Here is a 21,274-nt window from a genome sequence, read left to right on the forward strand (position 1 = left end):
TGACGAAATGACAGGAGTGCCTGAAAGGCGGCCTTCAGCTCCAGGATGTTGGAGACAATCCCCCGAGCGGAAAAACCCCATCGGCCTTGCGCCACTTCTGAAAGGCAGTGAGCGCCCCAACCTCGACTGCTGGCATCCGAGGTTAACGTGACCCATGAGATGGGCATGATTAAATGGTGATTGCGCAGATTCTTCCCTTGAAGCCACCAAAGAAGAGACGTCCTCATGGATGACGTAAGGTGTATGCGCTGGACTTGGCTGGAAGAATCCCATTGCTGAAGGAACCCTTTTTGGAAGGGTCGTGTATGCCATTGGGCCCACTTCACCATAGGAATGGTAGCTGTCATTGTGCCAATTACTTTCAGGCATTGGAGAGCTGAGAGGTGAGACGACGCTAGGGCTGCGTGTATTCTGTCCCGAATCACTCCAATCTTCTCCTCTGGAAGGGAGATGGTGCCTTCCAATGTGTTGAAGTGAGCCCCTAGAAACACCAGAGATTGTGTTGGCTCTAAATGGCTCTTCTCTAGATTCAGAAGCCACCCGAATTCCTGCAAGGTGGAGATGACTAAGCTCCTGTGCTCTAACAGTTGATCTTCGTTCTGAGCTAGGAGAAGTAGGTCGTCTAAATAGTGGTGGAGACGAACCCCTTTGATACGGAGTAGAGCCACAACTGACAACAGGACCTTTGAGAAGACCCGAGGTGACGTTGTTAGGCCGAAGGGTAGACATGTAAACTGCAGATGTTGATTGCCTACCGCAAAGCGGAAGTACTGCTGAAATTCTGTTGCAACTGGCACATGAAAGTATGCATCTTTCAGATCGATTGAAATCATCCAATCTCCCAGATGTATTGAGTGTTGGATCGTAATTAAAGATTCCATTTTGAATTTTCTTTTCGGATAAAAGAATTGAGATGTGTCAAATCTATTACTGGCCTCCATGTACCGTTTTTCTTCTGTATCATGAACAGAGGAGAATACATGCCTTTGCCTTGTTCGTCTTCTGGAACAGGGACGGCTGCGCCTTGATCCAATAAACAGCTCACGTAGGTTAATAGGACCTGCTTTTTCTCTTCTGAACCTGGAAGAGCTGTGGGAACAAATCTGAGTCTTGGGGTATTGCTGAAAACCCACTTGTGACCGGAGGAGACCGTCTTGACGGTCCAGTAATCTCGAATTGAGGCCGCCCAGACATGCCCGAAGTGGCGAAGACGAGCCCCCACCTGGCATGCCTGAGCGGGCCCAATCTCAAAAGGACTTTGTGGCGTCCTGGTTACCAGAGGAACCCCCTTTTACGGGTTTCTTGAAAGAAGACTGCCTGGCTTTCCAGGATCTAGAGAACTCCCGACCAGGTCTGTAGCTGCGCGCATCCCTAGCGCGATCAGAGTTTTGTCTTCTAGGAAAATTGCGTTTCTGATTTTGTAGGCGTCTGTCTTGAGGGAGGAAACCAGACTTCCCACCTGTGGCCCGGGTTATGGCACTACCGGGACATCAGGCGGATGACATCAATAGATGCCTCCCCAAGAAAAGCTGATGCCAGCCTGATCTCTTGGATAGGAGAATCTTTAGCTGTTTCAGTAGAGATACCTCTTAAGAACTCATCCACATTATCAGACCAAGATTCCAAAGCTTTGGAAACTGCAGCTATTGCAAGTACTGGCTTACATGCCATTCCTGACGTCAGGTAGATCTTCTTTAAATCTGCATCAATTCGCCTTTCCAAAGGATCTTTAAAAGATACAGTGTCTTCCAAGGGAAGCGTTACATATCTTGCTAGTCTCATTAAAGCCGCATCCACTAATGGGGCTGATTCAAGGTGCTTTACTTCCTCTTCCTTGAAAGGATATAGTTTCGAGACCTTTGACTGCATGGAACTTTTCTTGTCCATTTTGCTCCATTCTTCAGAAATGACCTCACCTGGCTCAGAGAGAAAAGGAAAATATTGTCGCTCCTTATTGAGCTGCTTAAAAAACTTCCTCTGTTTTGGGGGGGAAGTAACTGGATCTTCCCACTTCAGGGCCTCCTTTACTGCCTTTACCAAAGAAGGAACTAAAGCGTACTCAAACCCCACGCCAGGATCTTCCAGATCCGATTCGCTGTCTGAAACAGGAGCAGAAGGGTGACTTGGTTGGGAGGAATCCCATGTCTCATGCACAGAACCTTCGCCCACTGGAGGGCATAATGGGTCTGATGGGGAATCACGGGGCTGCTGGGCTTCTCTCTCCTGTAGAGATTCTTTCACAACCCGCCTAACCATAGATTCCAAACGCTGGTCTGCACCATCCCTCTCATCTGCGGCTTTAGAAAAGCAGTGATCACAGAGAGATTTGTCTGTTGGAACAGGCATCCTACATCCCCAGCATGATTTCCCTGAACTCTCTTTAGAGTGAGATGAAGGGGGGTGAGAAGGATTCTTATTGCGCTGTTCAGATCTGGAAGATTTATGATGGCTAGACCTGGAGGAAGATTGCCGGTGGTGTGATTTTGATGATCCACTTCCTTTATGAGAACTACGGTGTGGATCAGACCTAGTAGGGCTGTGAGGAAAGAAACACAGAGAAGATAGAAAAGAAAATCAGCTGGTGTCCTACTCTCAATCCTTGTACAGGCAGAAAGGCAAAACTGCAAACATACCTGCTACAAGCGGGCTGGCCACTAGGGGGCAGTGAGGAGTCCATAATGTCAATACAATAGGAAGCTGCAGAGACAGATTCACAGGATCAGCTGACTGACAACAGACCTCCAACCCCAGACAATAGAGATTGTCTTACCTTGAACCGCCAAGATAGTAGCCCCGGGAAGTCGCTGTATCCCCCACGATCATTCCCAGGGCTCTGAAAGCTTCTCACAGCTTTTAAAAGTGGCGCCCGTGACGTCATCGCCGACGTCAGACGCGAGACGCTCGCGCGCATGCGCGAACCAAGCCTCGACTTCGTATTGGGTCCGCGCATGCGCAGAACGCACGCCGGTACCCGGAAGTCACAGAGAGAGCGGCTGCTGGAACGCAGAGAGCGTCAGCGCCAATCTAGGACACCAGGAAGCAGGAAGAAAACACACAGAGGTATGATACACATAAACACTGCTGCCATATGTGAATGAAATAAAAAAAAAACTTTACCACTCCACCTACGATCACCTGGGCCGAGGAACGCCTTCCATACACATACACACCGGACTTGGCAGCAGATAATGGTCGCCTGAAACATTAGGCAATAGACCGTGCGCACATAGACGAACCGATCCAATCTTCAGCGCTACTCTGCTTTACACTCCATACCCTGCTTAACAGTCAGGGCCTATCGGAGGAATCTTAGGCACTCGGCATCATCGATCGTAGGGAGGATTTATCTTCAGGTAGGAGAACCAACACCTGGTCCTACGGAGGAGGACAAAAAAGGAACATGGATAGCAGCCTAGAGCAAAGATTTATGGGAGAGGGGGTCCTATTGGGTAGTTATGGAGGCGGAGCCTACCCACACGTATGCTGCCATGGAGCCTGTCAGGAAAGCTATATTTTTTACTTTTTGCTATAATAAATATCCCCAAAAAATATATAAAAAAAACATTTTTTTCCTCAGTTTAGGCCGATACGCATTCTTAGTTACATAGTAGGTGAGGTTGAAAAAAGTCCATCAAGTCCAACCTATGTGTGTGATTATGTGTCAGTATTGCATTATATATCCCTGTATGTTGCAGTCATTCAGGTGCTTATCTAATAGTTTCTTGAAGCTATCAATGCTCCCCGCTGAGACCACCGCCTGTGGAAGGGAATTCCACATCCTTGCCGCTCTTACAGTAAAGAACCCTCTATGTAGTTTAAGGTTAAACCTCTTTTCTTCTAATTTTAATGAGTGGGCATGAGTCTTGTTAAACTCTCTTCTGCGAAAAAGTTTTATCCCTATTGTGGGGTCACCAGTACGGTATTTGTAAATTGAAATCATATCCCCTCTCAAGCGTCTCTTCTCCAGAGGGAATAAGTTCAGTGCTCGCAACCTTTCCTCATAACTAAGATCCTCCAGACCCTTTATTAGCTTTGTTGCCCTTCTTTGTACTCGCTCCATTTCCAGTACATCCTTCCTGAGGACTGGTGCCCAGAACTTGACAGCATACTCCAGGTACGGCCGGACCAGAGTCTTGTAGAGCGGGAGAATTATCGTTTTATCTCTGGAGTTGATCCCCCTTTTAATGCATTCCAATATTCTGTTTGCTTTGTTAGCAGCAGTTTGGCATTGCATGCCATTGCTGAGCCTATCATCTACTAGGACCCCCTGGTCCTTTTCCATCCTAGATTCCCCCAGAGGTTCTCCCCCCAGTGTATAGATTGCATTCATATTTTTGCCACCCAAATGCATTATTTTACATTTTTCTACATTGAACCTCATTTGCCATGTAGTCGCCCACCCCATTAATTTGTCCAGGTCTTTTTGCAAGGTTTCCACATCCTGCGGAGAAGTTATTGCCCTGCTTAGCTTAGTATCATCTGCAAATACAGAGATTGAACTGTTTATCCCATCCTCCAGATCGTTTATGAACAAATTAAATAGGATTGGTCCCAGCACAGAACCCTGGGGAACCCCACTACCCACCCCTGACTATTCTGAGTACTCCCCATTTATCACCACCCTCTGAACACGCCCTTGTAGCCAGTTTTCAATCCATGTACTCACCCTATGGTCCATGCCAATGGACCTTATTTTGTACAGTAAACGTTTATGGGGAACTGTGACAAATGCTTTTGCAAAATCCAGATACACCACGTCTACGGGCCTTCCTATATCTAGATGGCAACTCACCTCCTCATAGAAGGTTAATAGATTGGTTTGGCAAGAACGATTCTTCATGAATCCATGCTGATTACTGCTAATGACACCGTTCTTATTACTAAAATCTTGTATATAGTCCCTTATCATCCCCTCCAAGAGTTTACATACTATTGATGTTAGGCTAACTGGTCTGTAATTCCCAGGGATGTATTTTGGGCCCTTTTTAAATATTGGTGCTACATTGGCTTTTCTCCAATCAGCTGGTACCATTCCAGTCAGTAGACTATCTGTAAAAATTAGGAACAACGGTCTGGCAATCACTTGACTGAGTTCCCTAAGTACCCTCGGATGCAAGCCATCTGGTCCCGGTGATTTATTAATGTTAAGTTTCTCAAGTCTAATTTTAATTCTGTCCTCTGTTAACCATGGAGGTGCTTCCTGTGCTGTGTCATGAGGATAAACACTGCAGTTTAAACACAGGTGATTGGGGGAGACATCAGCTGATGATCCCCGGCGCCTGTGATTTCCCCTCCATGACCTAAACAATGAAGAGCTCTGATTGGCTTGTCTTTGACCCCTGGGCGTATATATGCCTGTCAGTGTGAGCATTAATTGTTACACAGCCAGGGAAAGCCAGGGATCTCTGTGAATGTGGTATGACATCTGAATCACAGGTAATGGAAACTGCTTATTTCCCAGCTCCTGCCACTCTTGTATTCTTGCAATACATTGCCCTCCTATGGGTTGTGACTAATCTATGTTCACTTAACCCAATGGAGGACTGTTAACATACAGTTATATTACTTTCCTTATACATATATTCTGTTATTTTTTTTTACCAGACATCCGTCTTCATTAGTTAGGGGTTATCCCCGTGAGCTTTGTTGGATCGCTTCAGGGCGACTACTGGACCTGTTTCCATCTATCTAGTTGCAACTGTTTTAGTTTGCACCCCAGCTACATGGGATTGATTCTCCAAACACCCCAAACTATATGAATGCATTTTGGAAGTGCAGCCCAGCAATATCCAGGGCCTGACGTTTCACCTACTGACTTGTACGGTTGAACTAAAACACAGATTTGTAAGTATAGGATACACTTATTCCATCGATTACATGTACCATACTGTTGCTATGCCAAATCAGTCTACTGTAATCAATAGTAAATGTTACTCTAACACTGACATACTCCCCCCTCCCTTCTTTCTTAATAGAAATGGAATAGCACGCTTTCTTGTAACCCCTAAAGAAGGAAATATACATGTCAAAAAATCCCCCCTCTTGCTTTCCGAAACATGTTGGGTACCTTGGCATACACACCCCATTAGCCTGACCTCCAGTCTTGATTTGTGGTGTGTTCCAAGTTTAGCAGCTGTTTCATTCAATTGTTATGTGTTCTATTGTTTTTAGGTGATTATTGTACATTTATATTGTATTGTCTATTTTTGTATTAATAAAAGCTCATAGATTTTTTACTTAATTTTTGGCGTACCCTATTTGTACTTCTCTCTGTGTCCACAATATCCATGGGGCTAAACCTTTTTCCTAGGGAAAGTGCCGGGCAGACGGCGAGCGGGTGGGGGGGTCACAGTGGCAACAGTTTATGGGGCACAATGGCAGCATTTGATGGGGCAAAGTGGCAGTATTTGATGGGCACAGTGGCAGCATTTGATGGGGCACAGTGGCAGCATTTGATGGGAACAGTGACAGCATTTGATGGGCACAGTGGCACTATTTGATGGGGCACAGTGGCAGCGTTTGATAGGCACAGTGGCTGCGTTTGATGGGCACCATGGCTGCTTTTGATGGGCACAGTGGCAACATTTGATGGGCACAGTGGCAACATTTGATGGGCACAGTGGCAGCATTTGATGGGGCACAGTGACAGCATTTGATGGGGCACAGTGGCACTATTTGACGGGCACAGTGGCAGCATTTGATGGGGCACAGTAATCCAAACCACAGTCTCAGTGTCCACTAAGTAGCTGTCCATCATTTTCTCAGTCACCCTGTGCTCCTAACAGACACAGGGTAACTTACACATAAAAGAGGCATGGGGAGCTGAAACCAGGGTTTCCCAAGCTTTACAAGGGAAGCTGGGTTCCACGGGCCCCCTGCCCAAAGTGACTCCTGTCACAGCTGTGACATGTACAGTGGATATTTCCCAAACCTGTACTGTTTAGGAGATATTCAGACTGCATGTCACTGGCACATGCACTCTGAAGGGACGGCATACCCATGCCGTCCCTTCAGAGCTCAGTGCCACAGTTTTTGACTCTGTGGGAGTGACATCATTGCAGCGTAGCTAATCAGACGGCCGGAGAAAGCGAACCGGAAGGAAAACTGGGTGAAGATGGAAGCACTTCAGTGGTGACAGCGTGCCACTGGAGGGCTTCGTTCTAAGGTAAGCATTTCATAATGTGTTAGCATGTTATGCATACTAGCACATTATGTCTTTGCCTTGCAAGGTTAAAAAAAAAGCGGTAATAGCGGTTTACTACCACTTTAAATATTCCTCACTTCTGCGTTCCATGTATAAATCTCTCACAATTTGGCCACACCCACTTTTGGTTGTTGTGTGCTAAACTGCATTACTACTCTCATTGGGGCACCCTAAAGTGTCCCAGGTCTTTTGCAATCCTATAGTGTATACTCCAAAAAAAAAAAAAACATACTGTGTGCCCCCAAAGTGTTTGGGTTTGGCTTTAGTAAAATGTTCCAACCGTAAAAGGGACCCTCCTAGCCTTCGCCCTCTAGCTTCCAGAATGTTCTCCAATTTTCCAGAACCAGTTTAATTGTAGAAAATTATTACCCCTATTGGGACTTTTAAGAATGTGTGAAACAGTAAATATGTCTATAACAAAAATTATAAAAAGTATGCAAAATTTTATTAGAATTGATAAAATAAAGTTGACCACGTGGTAGACCATGCGGTCAACTTTCTTTCATCAATTCTAATAAAACTGTATACATTTTATAATTGTTGTTATATATATCTTTACTGTTTCCCACATTCTGCCTTAAAAGTCCTAATGGGGTAATCACTTTCTACAATTAACCACTACCGCCTGCCATATAGCAAAATGACGGCGGCAAAGTGGTTTCAATATCCTGACCGGACATCATATGACGTCTTTGGGGTATTAAGCCACTGCGCGCTCCTCGTTGTTGCGGTGTGTCAGTCTAATCTAGGTAAAGAGTCTCTGATGGGGACTCTTTACCACGTGATTAGCCGTGTCCAATCACAGCTGATCACAGTGTAAACAGGAAGAGCCGGTGATCGGCTTTTCCTCACTCGCGTCTGTCAGCTGCTCCTCTGAGACCACCAGGGATGCCAATCAGTGCCCACAATGGATGCCAATCAGTGCCCTCAATGGGCACTGATCCATGGATGAGGGGGAATCATGTACTGTAGTCTAAAGAGAGCTGTTTCGGGTGATGAGAGTGTGGTAACAGTTAAGAAACGACTACCCCAATCATCCTGATGGCAGTTCCCACTCCGTTAAAGGTGGCAACCATTAATGTCGCCAGCATTAAATCCGCAAGAGCTCGTGATATTGCCTTATTTTTGCTCAGCGAGTTTGATACTGAGATTTTATTTTTGCAAGAGACCTGGCTCAATAGTTTGGCCGATGTCCATCTAGCAAAAAGGGAGTGGAGGTGCAGTATGGTAACATGCCGGCGGGTAAGTGAGGTAGAAATGGGGAGATGCATGGTCTTAGACATCTCTGTTAGGGGGCAGGACCTGCGCCTGATCAATATCTATGGACCGCAGTCAAAATGGGGCAGAATATGCCTCCTCACAGAGATCAAGCCCTTCCTTTTTACGTCCCAGCAGGTTGTCTTAGGAGGTGACTTTAACACCATAATTAGGCCTGAAGACAGGAGAGGCTCCATAGACAGGCTGGGTTACGAAAGCGTTTTTCTTAGAGATATGGTGAGACAAGCAGGCCTGGTAGATGTGCATATTAAGCACTGCCCTGGCATCATGGGATTCACATTTCAGAGAGGGAATAGTCAGAGTAGGATAGATAGTTTTTTTTTAAAAAAAAGAGAACTCTGCTTTCTCAGCTCCTGTGTTGAGGGCGATGGAGTTCTCTGACCACTTTATGCTGTCTGTGACTCTGAATGCCTCGAACACTCCACCCAGGGGAAGGGGTACCTGGAAACTGAATTTGGCTCTCCTGGAAGATGTAGAGGTAACACGATCCTTTGAGGATTTTTTTCAGGCACAGGTTGCTATTCTGGACTTTTGCAGCAGTAAGTCAGAGTGGTGGGAACTTGTGAAACAAAGCACAATTGGACTTTTCAAGGCCATAAGTAAGAAGCAGCTTGGTATGTACATTGCCTACCAGCATTTGCAGAGGAAGCTTGATCGTCTTGTCTCGTACAGAGGAGAACCAGGGGAGATCTCTGAGGTGAAGCTTCTTAGGAAGTGTCAATACGACCGGCATGCCTCCTTGGTTCTGGAGAGGGATTATGGAAAATATCACTCGCCTGATCCTTACCAGAACTGTAAGCAAAGCATAGTAATTAAGACGGTCATAGGCCTCAGGGATAGTACGGGTTCCCTGGTGAAGTCCAGATCAGGGATCCTGGAGACCTTCAGGTCATATTACGCAGACCTTCTGGGAAGAAAGGACCTTTGTCGGGACAGGATGGAAAGCTTTCTGGACTCTACTCCAGGACTGGGAAATGGAAATTGCCTTTGATGGATTTGACAGAACCAATTTCAGTGGATGAGGTAGTTCATGCTCTAGAGAAGCTGGCTACCAAAAAAATCGCTGGGGCAAGATGGGTTGACAGCTGAATTCTACAATAATTGAGAACTGGTGTCTTAATAATTGAGAACATCAGTCTTCTCAATGTTGATAGAAAGATCTTGGCGAAGATTCTTTTTTGGCGCTTGTCATCAGTAGCAGGCGATTTGTTGTCCAGTCATCAGCACTGTTCGGTCCAAGGTAGAAGTACCTTTTCAGCAGTTTTAGCTGTCCGGGAGGCTTTGGAAGGATGCAGAGCTGCTGGATGGAGAAATTACTTGCTGGAATTGGATCAGGCGAAGGCTTTTGATAGAGTCAATCACGAGTACCTGTATTTGCTACTTGGCAGATATGGCATGCAGGGGAGGTTTAAAGATTGGCTGAAAACATTATATAGAGGGGCTGAGAGCTTCCCACTAGGGGTGCAACGGATCAAAAAACTCACGGATCGGATCGATCCTCGGATCAGAGTCACGGATCGGATCATTTTCGGATCAGCAAAAAAACAAAACAAAAAAACAAACAAAAAAACAAACAAACAAACACACAAATCTTGTTACACCCACCGGAGTTTTAGATTTAAAAGCTATTTTCAACACAAAACGGAGCTTATATGCATAAATACAGTATTTGTAGATCGGACAGACTGTTTAGATGTTAGATTTTAAAAGCAACAGCAAACCTGCCGACCTTACATGGTTGCTAATGTGACAGAACACCTCTGATTTTCACATTTAACGTCCCCCACTGTAATACAGCCACATGTCCCGCACTGTAATATAGCCACATGTCCCCCACTGTAATATAGCCACATGTCCCCCACTGTAATATAGCCACATGTCCCCTACTATAATATAGGCACATGTCCCGCACTGTAATATAGCCCCATGTCCCCCACTGTAATATAGCCACATGTCCCGCACTGTAATATAGCCACATGTCCCCCACTGTAATATAGCCACATGTCCCCCACTATAATATAGCCACATGTCCCGCACTGTAATATAGCCACATGTCCCGCACTGTAATATAGCCACATGTCCCCCACTGTAATATAGCCACATGTCCCCCACTGTAATATAGCCACATGTCCCGCACTGTAATATAGCCACATGTCCCGCACTGTAATATAGCCACATGTCCCCCACTGTAATATAGCCAGTCCACATGTCCCCCACTGTAATATAGCCACATGTCCCCCACTGTAATATAGCCACATGTCCCCCACTGTAATATAGCCACATGTCCCCCACTGTACTATATAGCCAGTCCACATGTCCCCCACTGTAATATATAGCCAGTCCATGTCCCCCACTGTAATATATAGCCAGTCCATGTCCCCCACTGTAATATATAGCCAGTCCATGTCCCCCACTGTAATATATAGCCAGTCCATGTCCCCCACTGTAATATAGCCAGTCCACATGTGATGTCCCCCACTGTAATATCCACACAGACTTCCCACTGTATACATTAGTGCTGTACCTGTTAGTCATACCTTGGTTTAGAGAAGCCGCCAAACCCACGAGTTGGGGGCGGGGTGATGACGTCAGCATGATGCTCAGCGCCGCCGGGTGTACCAAGATGGCCGCGGCTCCGGAGCTAGGCCGAAGCCGCGGCCTTTCCTAAAACCTGAGGCCGCGGAGCGCTCTGCGGATCGCGGGTGTGCCGATCCGAACAGGTTGGCCCGTTCGGATCACGGATCGGTGACGATGCGTTGCACCCCTACTTCCCACTATTTAATGGTTGGGTTGGACGGCCTTTTGAGGTTGGCTCTGGTGTGCGCCAGGGATGTCCTCTGAGCCCCCTGCTATATGTATTCACAATCGACCTCTTCATAAGAAGGCTAGAGAGTGGATCTTTGTGCGGGGCTCCTTTGGACATTGCTGACGTGCCGCCTTTGAAGGTCGTGGCCTATGCCGATGATGTGTCTGTTATTGTCTCTGGGACGGAGGAGGCGCAGGAGGTGGTCTCTATGATAGAACAGTACACGGAGGCTTCTGGTTCTAAAGTCAACCATGAAAAGAGTGAAGTTTTCTGGATTGGTGAGGACCAGCACCTTCCCAGAGCCCCAGCAGGAAATTAAAGTGTTGGGCATCAAATTTGGTCCCGGTGACTATGGTCATCAAAATTGGGAAAGCAGGTTGGTGTGTGCCAATGCCAAAGTAGCAAGCTGGAAGAAATGGAAGCCTTCCTTGAGGGAGAGGGTTGACTTGATCAAAACGTACCTGGTCCCAATCTTTTTATATGTCAGCTTCGTCTGTATCTTGCCATCATCTCTTTATGCAAGGGTGTGAAGCTGTTTTTTCCAACTGTTATGGGGAAATAGGCTGAACCTGATCAAACGCAATGTAACTTACTTGTCCAAGCAGGAGGGCCTAGGAATGGTCAACCCAATAGTTTTCTTTTCTCTGCTTACAATCTTGGTAACATGCTAGAAGAGAACCCGCTGGGATGGGTGGGTATTTTTCAATCTTGTTTCAGGCCTTTTCTGTAATGCTGGGAAGATGGCGGGCCAGTGAAAAGTCTGAGAGTCCGACAATATAAAATTGTGTTTATGCTTATTGATTGCAAGACTTTTAATAAAGAAAAATTGGGAAGAATGTTCCTTACATTGGTGGTCAGTGGGAAGAATGTTCCTTACATTGGTGGTCAGTGAGAGGAATGTTCCTTACATTGGTGGTCAGTGAGAGGAATGTTCCTTACATTGGTGATCAGTGAGAAGAATGTTCCTTACATTGGTGGTCAGTGGGAAGAATCCTCCTTATATTGGTGGTCAGAGGGAAGAATGTCACTTACATTGGTGGTCAGTGGGTAGAATGTTACTTACATTGGTGATCAGTGCGAAGAATGCTCCTTACATTGGTGGTCAGTGGGAAGAATGCTCCTTATATTGGTGGTCAGTGGGAAGAATGTTCCTTACATAGGTGGTCAGTGGGAGGAATGTTCCTTACATTGGTGGTCAGTGGGAGGAATGTTCCTTACATTGGTGGTCAGTGGGAAGAATGTTCCTTACATTGGTGGTCAGTGAGAATAATGTTCCTTACATTGGTGGTCAGTGGGAAGAATGCTCCTTACATTGGTGGTCAGTGGGAAGAATGCTCCTTACATTGGTGGTCAGTGGGAAGAATCCTCCTTATATTGGTGGTCAGAGGGAAGAATGTCACTTACATTGGTGGTCAGTGGGTAGAATGTTACTTACATTGGTGATCAGTGCGAAGAATGCTCCTTACATTGGTGGTCAGTGGGAAGAATGTCCCTTTCATTGGTGGTCAGTGGGAGGAATGTCCCTTACATTGGTGGTCAGTGGGTAGAATGTTACTTACATTGGTGGTCAGTGCGAAGAATGCTCCTTATATTGGTGGTCAGTGGGAAGAATGCTCCTTACATTGGTGGTCAGTGGAAAGAATCCTCCTTACATTGGTGGTCAGAGGGAAGAATGCTCCTTACATTGGTGATCAGTGGGGAGAATGTTCCTTATATTGGTGGTCAGTGGGTAGAATGTTACTTACATTGGTGGTCAGTGCGAAGAATGCTCCTTATATTGGTGGTCAGTGGGAAGAATGCTCCTTACATTGGTGGTCAGTGGAAAGAATCCTCCTTACATTGGTGATCAGTGATTAGAATTCTCCTTACATTGGTGATCAGTGGGAAGAATGTCCCTCACATTGGTGGTCAGTAGCAAAGATGCTCCTTACATTGGTGGTCAGTGGGAAGAATCCTCCTTACATTGGTGGTCAGAGGGAAGAATGTCCCTTACATTGGTGATCATTGGGAAGAATGTCCCTTACATTGGTGGGCACTGTATAAACTGTACACTGCACTGTGTGTGTGTGTGTGTATATATATATCACCCACATCACCAAAATATTACCATACCCACATGAAGCATGGTGGTGGCAGCGTCATACTTTGTTTTTCTTCAGCTGGAACAGGGGCCTTAGTCAAGGTAGAGGGGATTATTACCAGTTCCAAATACCAGTCAATATTAGCACAAAACCTTCAGGCTTCTGCTAGAAAGCTAAACATGAAGAGGAACTTCAATTGCCACACAGTCACACCTGACACTTCAGTGCTCCCAATGCAATCCTCCCTCCTTTAAACAAAACAGTCAAAGAATAAGTACAACAATATATATATTACATCAGGGTCCCCAGAGAGTCCCCCCCTACATTAGGGTCCCCAGAGAGCCTCCCCTTAAATCAGGATCCCCAGAGAGCCTCCCCCTTACATCAGGGTCCCCAGAAAGCCCCTCCTTACATCAGGGTCCCAAGAGAGCCCCCCTTAAATCAGTGTCCTCAGAGAGTCTCCCCCTAGATCAGGGTCCCCAGAGAGCCTCCCCTTACATCAGGGTCCCCAGAAAGCCTCCCCTTACATTAGGGTCCCCAGAAAGCCTCCCCTTACATCAGGGTCCCCAGAAAGCCTCCCCTTACATTAGGGTCCCCAGAGAGCCTCCCCTTACATTAGGGTCCCCAGAAAGCCTCCCCTTACATCAGGGTCCCCAGAAAGCCCCCCTTACATCAGTGTCCTCAGAGAGCCCATCCTTACATCAGAGTCCCCTGAGAGCCTCCCTACTTACATCAGGGTCCCCAGAGAGTATCCCCCTACATCAGGGTCCCCAGAGAGTATCCCCCTACATCAGGGTCCCCAGAGAGCCTCCACTTACACTTGCCCATCCGTGCAGCCTCACCAGTGCAGACAGTGCCCATCAGTACAGCCTCACCAGTGCAAAGAGTGCCCATCAGTGCAGCCTGATCAGTGCCCATCAGTGCAGCCTGATCAATTCAGACAGTGCCTGTCAGTGCAGCCTGATCAATGTCAATGCAGCCTCATCAGTGCCTATCAACGCAGCCTGATTAGTGCCCTTAATGCAGCCTCACCAATGCAGACAGTGCCCATCAATGCAGCTTGTTGCTATGCATCATTTCTTAAATTTACTACTGAAGGGGATACAGTAAATAAGTTTTATTCACAACAGAGGTCATCACACCTTACTTCAGGTGGGGGAGGGCTGTGTGTTTCCATGGAGAGCCAGGTCCTTGCACCTCTTCGGGGGGGGGGGGGTGATGATTCTGTCCTGTCATGTCAAGTCTCTTCTCTTCTCTGCAGCCAGCACCCAGCCCCAGCCCACAAGCTCAGCAAGTCACATGGGACGGGACGTTCTTGACGCCGCTCGTACCCTCCCCTGACGTGCCACATGACCTGCCTCTGAGACTCCTGGGAGGTGGGAGTTGTAGTTTGCTGCGTTGATAAGGTCCTTACCTTTAGCGCAGCAAGACTACAACTCCCACAATGCAGCGCAGCCTGTGCAGCAGCAGCCAGCTAGCCAATCGGCGGCCGACATCTAGCAAAAAAAAAATTAACAGACAGCCAGAGCCGCGGCCGACATCTAGGAAAAAAAAAAAAATAACACAGCCAGCGCCATGGCCCGTGGTCGTTTTAAAGATAATGTAGACGGCCTGGGGGGAAATTTCCACCCTGCCCCCGGGCCCTGCCCGCCCGTGCAGGGGGGGATGCTGGGTCTTGGGGGCCCCCCCACAGCAGCGGGGCCCTACGCAGCTTGCGTAGTGAGCGTATAGGGCGGATCAGCTCTGACAACAACCCAAAGCATACATCCGAATGAACAAAAGAATGGCTTCACCAGAAGAAGATTAAAGTTTTGGAATGGCCCAGCCAGAGCCCAGACCTGAATCCCAGTGAAAATCTGTGGGGTGATCAGAAGAGGGCTGTGCACAGGAGATGCCTTCGCAATCTGACAGATTTGGAGTGTTTTTGCAATGAAGAGTGGGCAAATATTGCCAAGTCAAGATGTGCCATGCTGTTACCCAAAAAGACTGAGTGCTGTAATAAAATCAAAAGGTGCTTCAACAAAGTATTAGTTTAAGGGTGTGCACACTTATGTAACCATATTATTTTAGTTTTACTCATTTCATTTGTTGTTCAACTGAGTTGTACAGTTTATAGGTCATATTAAAGGTGAAAAAAGTTCTGAAATCATTTCTCTTTGTCTCACTTTACATCACAGAAACCTGACATTTTACCAGGGGTGTGTAGACTTTTTTATGTGTGTGTGTGTGTGTGTGTGTATATATGTATATATGCAGGGCTTTTTTTCTCAAACAATAGGTGCTGGATATCAACCACTACCCCCCAAAACCCCTCCCCCCACACACACCCTCCAAAATCACATTAAATAGTGGCTGTGGTCATATTTCACAAACAGTAGGAGGGTCTTAAAGGGGCATTAAATATCAGGATTGCATTACATACAGAGTGCAGAGTTCATGGGGGTTACACACAGAGTGCAGAGCTGTCACTTGTAAACACAGAAACCAGACTTCTGTGTTTACAAATGATTGTGGTGAGCAGGCACCAAAGGGTCTGAGCCAGAGGTGGTGGAACTGAGTTCCACCAAGTTCCCCCTGAAAAAAAGCCCTGTATATGTGTATATATATATATATATATATATATATATATATATATATATATATATAAATTTGAACTGCCTGCACGCCACTAACTAATCTGCCTCTAGCTAACATTCTCTCAATTATAACACTACATACGGCTGCCGTGTAAGCAGCCTTATATAGTGTGGGGCGTGGACTTAGCCCCCTTAGCCATGATTGGCTAAAGGAACCTTGCCTTTGGCCAATCTTGGCTCTTACAGCAGAGTGAGCTGTGATTGGCCAAAGCATGTAGGTCAGGCGCATGCTTTGGCCAATCATCAGACGTCAATGCACTGCGATCTCCCAGTGCATTAAGGGGCGTTCCGCAGCGCTCGAATTTGCGCAACCGCCCCATAATGTTCGCTATTTGCGAACGGGGTGAACACCTGATGTTCGAGTCGAACTTGCGTTCAACTCGAACATCTGGCTCATCCCTCATATACGCTTGTCAGGATTGTTTTATCAAAAATAAGTAGCTGAATACATATTGGCCTAAACTGATGAAGAAATTCGATTTTTTTTTACATGTTTTTATTGGATATGTTTTATAGCAGAAAGCAAATATATATATATATATATATATATATATATATATATATATATATATATATATATATATTTTTTTTTTTTTTTTTTTTTTTTTTTTTTTTAATTGACTGTGTTTTTTTGTTTATAGCGCAAAAAAGAAAAAAATAGCAGAGGTGATCAAATACCGCCAAAAGAAAGCTCTATTTGTGGGGGGAAAAAAATGACATCAATTTTGTGTTGGTACAGCCTCGCATGACCGCACAATTTTCAGTTAAAGTAACACAGTGCAGTATCGCAAAAATAAGCCTTTTCACAAAGGGGTGTAAATCTTCCGGAGGTCAAAAAAAAAGAGGAAGAAGATCTTTTGATTTTGTTAAAATAAATGTGTTAGAAGTAGCACCCATATTTGCGCTACATTGAAATAACAACTTATGTGTAAAAAATAAGTAACATATTGTTTTAATAATCAGGATTTTATTTCCTTTCTTAGGTATAAAGGAAACTATTGAGGGCCGAATATCAATAGAAGCAAAAGCTGGATTAAATATTACTTTATATGCGACAAGGAAAAATATTACTGCTGAACAGATGGTGGAAGTGACATATTCAAAAAAAGCAGTTACTTTTTATGACATTGATAAAACTAGTCACACGGTATTAAATCAAACATTTAGGGTTTGTTCCCATAATATTACTTTTGTCAAACTTTGTAATATAACCAATGACTATGAAGGACTATACACAGCAAACTTAAGATATAAAAATATCCCTGGAATGGAGATTATTTCTGAATCACAAACATATCATGTTACAGTCAGCAGTGCCAACAGAGAAGCAGCTGCATGGACTGGGCGATTACTGCTACTTCTGCCCCTACACTTTTTCTCTTCTTCTTGGGCAGCTGCAGAGGAGAGATAGAGAAGGGCGCTGATCAGTACTGAGCTAGAAGAAACAGAAAGCTTTGAGGGAAACCCCGCCCACCACCTGGAGAACACAGAGGAAAGGAATATGGACTGCTGTGCATCCTGGGTCAACAAGAGCATGCTGGAAGGAACTTAGATATGTGGAAGATGACAGACTGAGCCTGTGTATCAGATTGGCAATGAAACTACACATCCCAGCATGACCAGGGCTCTGGGGAGAGGAAAATTGAATCCAGCAACTGGTGGCATATTTTTTAGGGGGGGGGGGTGGCAATCCGTCCATTTCTGTCGGTCAGTCTAGACTCCTGCACCCCCCCCCAGTCAGACGATCGATCTATCACCGCACTTACCCCATCTAGGTCCTATGGGCAGCAGGCAGCATCTCCTTCCCCAGCTTCGCAGCGGCGTGGCTTCCCCTGCGTCTCCTCCATCCTCCTCCTAGGCGGCCAATAGGATCGCCTCTCCTTTCACCCAATCATGAAACAGGTCTCACAACCCGCTTCCTGTTTGGCTGGAGGAGAATCAGTGTGACACAGTGAATATCCATTCACTATGGTCACACAACTGGGTGGGCTCAGGGCGCAGTGCTCTGCACCCCCGAACCCACTCTTTTTTAAAGCCTATTAGAGCCTCTTGGAATCCATGCGTCCAGCGCCCCACATTTAGATTAGGGGGCCAGACGCATGGATAGGGGGGGCGGCGGTGTAAATTTGCTATCCTCTCAAAATAACTCAACACACAGCCATTAAAGTCTAAACCACTGGCAACAAAATTGAGTACACCCCTAAGTGAAAATGTCTAAATTGGGCCCAATTATCCATTTTCCCTCCCCGGTGTCATGCGACTCGTTAGTGTTACAAGGTCTCAGGTGTGAATGGGGAGCAGGTGTGTTAAATTTGGTGTTATCGCTCTCACATACTGGTCACTGGAAGTTCAACATTGCACCTCATGGCAAAGAACTCTCTGAGGATCTGAAAAAAAGAATTGTTGCTCTACATAAAGATGGCCTAGGCTATAAGAAGATTGCCAAGACCCTGAAACTGAGCTGCAGCACGGTGGCCAAGACCATACAGCGGTTTAACAGGACAGGTTCCACTCAGAACAGGCCTCGCCATGGTCGACCAAAGAAGTTGAGTGCACGTGCTCAGCGTCATATCCAGAGGTTGTCTTTGGGAAATAGACGTATGAGTGCTGCCAGCATTGCTGCAGAGGTTGAAGGGGTGGGGGGGTCAGCCTGTCAGCGCTTAGACCATACGCCGCACACTGCATCAAATTGGTCTGCATGGCTGTCGTCCCAGAAGGAAGCCTCTTCTAAAGATGATGCACAAGAAAGCCCACAAACAGCTTGCTGAAGACAAGCAGACTAAGGACATGAATTACTGGAACCATGTCCTGTGGTCTGATGAGACCAAGATAAACTTATTTGGTTCAGATGGTGTCAAGCGTGTGTGGAGGCAACCAGGTGAGGAGTACAAAGACAAGTGTGTCTTGTCTACAGTCAAGCATGGTGGTGGTCACATGAAAAGATATAACAAAATATTTACTAAAATGTGAGGGATGTACTCACTTTTGTGAGACACTGTAAGTGCTGCTGGCCTTCTGGTAAGCCTCCAGTGTGATTACTTTCTGGGTGTCACATTTGCTGTTCTCTGGATTCCTTTTCACTTGGCATGGATTTTCACATGGGACTTTTTTATACAAACATTTTTAATAAATATTTTTCATAAATCATTTATTTGATTTGTATGTACACTTGTTGCCATCAAGTCAAATGCGTTTATTCTGTTACACTATATTTGTTTACAGCTTTATATGTGTTATTTTGCATAGCGTTGCACATTTTTTTTTTATCAATAAGGAAGTATAACAGTTCTGTTCATGGTGTGCGACTTTGATGCGACCTGAGTGCCAGAGAGTGTAAGGTCACATCAAATTTGCACTCCATGAACAGAACTGTCAAACTTCCTTATTAGCCAAAGCCCCCCCCCCCTGCAAAACACATCAGAAACAAATAAAAACAACACTTGCATTTTTGGTACGGGTCCATTGAAGCCTATTACATGAAAAACGCAATCTGCTGCAGGAAAAAACTCCCTGACCCTTTCCAAAAAATGAACAGGCTCAAAACGCATGTGAACTATTGATTTGATTTGGATTTGTCTTCTGTTCATTTAGGCTCCTTTTCACATAAGCATGTCTTGATTTCCAATGCTACTTGGAGCGTGACTTTTGATGCGACTTTTGGTGCAATTTTGATTCGTCTTTACATTCTATGGATCATAGTCGCATCATAAGTTGGACCAAAGTTGTGCAGGCACCTTTTTTTTTCGAAGTCGCTGCGACTTTAAGTCGCAGTGCTTTGAACGGGTGCCGTTTAAAAGAATGGTGTGCGATTTGTCATGGGACTTTGATGGCAACAGTCACATGACAAATTGCACAAGAGTGAATGCAGCCTTATTTTCCATTTTGTTAATTGACAAAAATAAACTATTAGCACTTCTATTTCTTTTTTACAGAAAAACGCTGTTGTTTATTTAAGAAGAGTACACATTTACAGATCATATACTACATTGACATATGTGAAAATACATAACATTGAATAAAATAAAGAATATATCTATCTCGACCTTTATGGTCAACATAACCAAATCATATGCAGACAATTATTTGTAGTGTTTGGACATATGGTTACATGTTACATTAAATAGGTGTATCACCATATCATTCTGTATATTGAATAGTTAACTGTCTGGAATCGCTTCAGTTAGTGTGTTGCATGTGGTTGCGTTGTTTAACCAGGAATCCCATATTTTGATGGGCAGCCCCTATGGGCATATATTTCTTTCTTGTATGGTAAGACATTGTTAACGGCAGCTATCCATTCCTGGAGTGTTGGTGGGTCCATTCTCAGCCATTTTCTAGCTATGAGCAATCTGGCTATAAACAGTGTTTCCTTTAGAAATATGATATGGAATTTGTCTGAGTCTGAATCTGGGAATATTCCCAGTATGCATTGCTTGGGGCATAGTCTAAGGGGGGATCCCATTTCATCATGTATGAATCGCACTATGTGGGACCAATAATCATGTTTAACCGGGCATGACCATAGGAGATGGAAAAAGGAACTAGAGGGGCTGACGCATCTGGGGCAAAGAGGACTTTGATTGGGTTTGAATCTAATCATTCAGGCGGGAGTCAAATATGACCTATGTAAAATGTAAAGTTGAGTGAGGCGATCTGAGAGTCTGGTGGACACGGTTTTACAATTGTCCAGCGCATCTTCCCATTCATCATCCTCCAGCTCCCCCACATCTCCAGCCCATCGATTCTTCAGTCCATAAGCAATTTTAGCACTTCTATTTCTGAAACCAATCTTCATTTACTGCATGTTTGCATTCATGCCTGCCTATAATTTTTGCACAGTGAAAAAATTATATTACTTATTTATACAGTAATTATTTCCATATCTATCTATCTATCTATAGATAGATAGATAGATAGATAGATAGATAGATAGATAGATAGATAGATAGATAGATAGATAGATAGATAGATAGATAGATAGATAGATAGATATGGAAATAATTACTATATATATATATATATATATATATATATATATATACGTATACATACGTACATACGTATATATAATACTGAAAGTAAAGTGAGTCACTTCTGCTGTGTTATTCATTTCTCACCACACCAAGATCACATCAATAGCGGCCCCCAATCAATCCATCAATAAGCAGCAAAAATCTCTGTATAATGCATAAACTTTACTTTGAAAATCTATCTTCATGTACAAACAATTGATCCAACAAGCAACTGTACAGTTTCGAGCAACACTTTG

General features: G+C 45.0%; 1 long non-coding RNA gene across 1 annotated transcript in view; it reads left to right on the top strand.

Moving 5' to 3' along the window:
- Positions 1-21,046, top strand: part of LOC141117059 (uncharacterized) — a 48,933-nt gene extending 27,887 nt beyond the window's left edge. The window contains exon 3 of the long non-coding RNA XR_012237084.1: positions 16,989-21,046. This is a non-coding gene — a long non-coding RNA (uncharacterized lncRNA). The remainder of the gene's footprint in view (positions 1-16,988) is intronic.
- Positions 21,047-21,274: the final 228 nt, after the last annotated feature.

This window comes from Aquarana catesbeiana, linkage group LG13 (assembly GCF_042186555.1).
Source record: "Aquarana catesbeiana isolate 2022-GZ linkage group LG13, ASM4218655v1, whole genome shotgun sequence".
NCBI classification, from domain to species: Eukaryota; Metazoa; Chordata; class Amphibia; order Anura; family Ranidae; genus Aquarana; species Aquarana catesbeiana.